Source organism: Lithobates pipiens, unplaced genomic scaffold (genome assembly GCF_037356315.1).
Source record: "Lithobates pipiens isolate NorthernLeopardFrog02 unplaced genomic scaffold, aLitPip1_a1.2 Scaffold_18, whole genome shotgun sequence".
Taxonomy (NCBI): Eukaryota; Metazoa; Chordata; class Amphibia; order Anura; family Ranidae; genus Lithobates; species Lithobates pipiens.
In genome coordinates, this window is record NW_027507758.1 from 549308672 (window position 1) to 549312632 (window position 3961).

The 3961-nt window shown below is 47.1% G+C and overlaps 1 long non-coding RNA gene across 1 annotated transcript; it reads left to right on the forward strand.

Moving 5' to 3' along the window:
* Positions 1-368: 368 nt before the first annotated feature.
* On the forward strand, positions 369-1134 carry LOC143990264 (uncharacterized). Its single transcript, XR_013277254.1, has 2 exons — positions 369-517; positions 957-1134. It is a non-coding gene; the product is annotated as an uncharacterized LOC143990264 (long non-coding RNA).
* Positions 1135-3961: the final 2827 nt, after the last annotated feature.

The following is a 3961-nucleotide window of genomic DNA, read 5'->3' on the forward strand; positions in this document are numbered from 1 at the left end:
GACAGATTAAGATGACTCAAGGCTGCTTTTGAGTGGATTTAATGAAATAATAAATGGCAAGTAATTTCTAGATATGAGAAAACATATCAGCCATTTATGTAATTTTCATCTGTTTCCTCTGTCAGGCCCGCTAAAACGCCAGGTGTTTTTCTAAGAACTCACGATTTCCCATCACGCATAGCCAGAACATTCTATTTATGGATAATCCACCATGGGGATGATTTATAAAAAGCTGACTGTACTGACTATAGCCACCATGCAGATTACAAATATCATTGTTGGTGTTAATCATTGAAAAGAAACATTGGACTGGGTGTTAAAGGCTTCGCAATTGCCTTTCTTTTCTTTCAGTACAATTGAGCTGCAAAGAGTCGTGCTGAACCACAATAAGATTGGCTGCAGCTGGGACATGGACAGTACATGTGCAAGAGCATATAGACAGCATATGTGTAGCGCTACCCCCGTAGGAGCCACTGTACTTTTTTCAGGTCTTCCCAAACTTCAGCCTCACAGCCAGGTACATGGTATTCCCCACAGCCGTGGGGGAGATAACAATCCTTGTCCCCTGTCTTCCCTTGGATTTAAGGTTAGGCGCCACCATTGGGCCGCATTGTAAGTTACACACCTTTATTTTGAGAGATTTTTCTCCATCTAAAGGATATCCTATACATTCATAGATATTTTTGAATTAATTTCAGAGCATTTACTCCTGATGATTGGTATGAGCCATGAAACGTGCGCTTAGTTATATGAGTTACATCGAATTGATGCTTTGACAAGTTTGGCTCACCATGAGCAATTTATATTAATTGTATTTATATGAATGGATGAGTGTTTTTATGTAATTGTCATGCTGATTATGTTTTACCCTACACGTATGTGTTTACACGTATTTATAATATTTATAATTAATATTTATAATTACAAGTGTATTATAGTAAATGGTGTCATTTTAGATTGCCACTCTCCACGGTACCCACGTCTCTGCTTCTGATGGACTCCCTGATGGACCCTCTCATGGACTCCATGATGTACTCCCTCGTGGACGGCTTACTTTTCTGATATGCCTACCTATCACATACTTTTGTGAGTACACTAAATCCTGTTCTTAAATAAATTGTGTTCAATACTGAACTTACAGTGGTGCTTTTGTGCTTTCTTGCTGCCTTCAAGTGTTTTATTATTGTATTCAGTCATAATTTACAAAAACGTTTTCATCCCCTTTTTTTTTATATTAAGGTGTGTACTATACAGGTAAATCCCCACCAAGGCTGATGCAAAGCGCCAACTTTTTCCTAAGTGATCTACAAAAGCACACCTTGGCCCCAGGATCGAATTCCTGTGCGCACGTTTGAGAGTTTAGTCATCCCACACTGGACAATCAAGATGATGTTATGCACAAGTCTCATAAAGTAAAAAGTTCTGTCAATCTAAAAAACTGGAGGCAGAACCAAGTACTTGTCCACACTAGCAGTTGAGTAAAACCCTGCAACTGAGATACATTTTTAATGCTCCCTCAACTGCTCCCCCTTTAGTTGCAGAGACAGGGGTACACATGTGCAGTGGCCTCGATAATTTGCTTTGTGGCCATGGCAGGAATTATACCCCTCTTGCTTCAAGTGAATGGGGCCCACAAGCACTAGTGTGGGGTTCAAGGAGTTAAAGCAGGTGGTGAGATGGAGATACAACGCTTTCTTACTGCCTGTGAAATGCTCTCCAAGGAGCGATCCACTTTGCTCCTCAATGACCAATGCAAGTGTGATTGAGCCCTTAGTCAGGTGCTGATTGACAACCCACGGGTCTGTGAATCAGGGATGAAAAAGCTGCCTGCAACATTATTTCATTCCACTGTAGTGCAAGCAGGCATAACCTACATGAGTGTAGACATGCATGGGCGTCCTCAGAACTTTTTCCAAGAGGGGGGCATCATTTTAAGGCCGCTCATGCTCCGCCCCTTTTCGGCAATCTCATGAAAATCTTTCCACTGGTAATACATATGTGTTATATAACAGATAATTCATCTTCACTTTGTATTGGAAGTTGCTCTGGCGGCTGTGTTCCATGCCCATATAGCCTAGAGAATGTACATCTTTTTACATTGCAATACATCTGTTGTGGCCATATTTTGATCTCATACTGTCACTGTATAGGCTGTTTTCATAAAGATAAAAATATGGCAACAACAGATGTATTGCAATGTAAAAAGATGTACATTTTCTAGGCTATATGGGCATGGTACGCAGCTACCTGAGTAACCTTGCGGACGCCCATGCTTTCAAAAACCAGCCCTGGAAAAAATTTCATACCAGCCTCACAGCATTATTATACCAGCCCAACAGCATAACGTCATTATTTTCTTGTTCATGAAAGGGAAAACCATACATTTTACCAGGTAATAGTGGTATGTGATCAATCATCAAGGGGGACCCCAGGAACTCAGAACGTGGGGGGGGACCACCTTCTGCAGAAAGAATACTCGAAGGTAAGGGGGGTGGGTTACTAATATAAGGAGGAAACCCTTTATATCATTGCCTTTTACATTATCGTATTCACCCCCCCTTACATCAGTGACCCCCCCCCCCCGACTAGCCTGGCGGTGCTTTCACTGACCTCCTCTCAGGTGCACTGTGCAGGGCTCAGTCAGTCGGCTCCAGCTTGGTGGCTCTGGTTTTATCCTATAGTGTCCTGTCCACAGTCCACACAAGTCTGACTTCTCCCATGACCCCCATCTTGGCGGTGCTCCCACTCTTGACTCCTCTCCAGACTTCCTACAGGAGATGGTCAGAGACTGAAAACTTGATGCAAGAGCTCAATGCAGCCTCAACAGTGCCCATCAAATGCAGCCTCACTGTGCCCACCAATGCAGCCTCACTATGTCCATCAAATGCAGCCTCACTGTGTCCAAATGCAGCCTCACTGTGTCCATCAAATGCAGCCTCACTGTGTCCATCAAATGCAGCCTCACTGTGTCCATCAAATGCAGCTTTACTGTGTCCATCAAATGCAGCCTCACTGTGTCCATCAAATGCAGCTTTACTTTGCCGTGAATGCAGCCTCACTGCGTCCATCATTGCAGCCCCTCCTGTGCCCCATGTCCCAGTCTGCAGTCCCTGTCTGTGGGAAGGTGTGTTGTTGATGCTTGGTACGGTACCTTGCATGCCAGCAGGATATCCATGATGGCCAGCAGCAGGCAGGGTCTGTTCTCGTTTTGGATGGGGACGGTGCTCCTTCCAGAGGATCTGTCTGCTGTGAGATGGAGTGGTCCCTGGCCACCTGGACCTTCAGCTGTCCTCATTTTCCAGCCCCAGTCAGCCTGTCCTCTGGTTCTGGGGAAGTGGAGAGCACTGGGTGGGAGTTGGAGAGAAGGGGGAGCAAAGAGTACTGGCGGGGTTGGAGAACACATGGGTGGGGGCAAAGAGCGAGGGGGAGTGGAGATCACAGGGGTGGGGAGCGGAGAGCGCTGGGGGGGAACTTGAGAGCACTGGGGGGGCCAATAAGAACAGGGGTAGAGAGCACGGTAGGCTAAGAGTGTGGGGTGGTGAAGAGCACTGGGGGGGCAGAAAAGCAGGGGCTGGAGAGTACTGGGGGGGGGTACAAAGAGCAGGGGGAAGTGGAGAGCAATGGGGGGGAGCTTGAAAGCACCAGTGGGGGCCAGAAAGAACAGGGGTGGAAAGCATGGGGGACTGGAGAGCACTATGGGGGATAGAGAGCACTGGTAGGGTTGGAGAGCACATGGGTGGAGGCAAAATGCAGGGGGAGTGGAGAGTACAGGGGTGGGGAGTGGAGAGTGCTGGGGGAGCCAAAAAGAACAGGGGTGGAGAGCACGGAGGGTAGAGAGCACTGGGGGGGCTGGAGAACACCAGGGGGGCAGAAAGAACAGGGGTGGGGAGAATGGGGGGCTGGAGAGCACTGGGGTGGGGGCTGGAGAGTGATGGGGAGAGCTGAAGAGCACTGGGGGGAG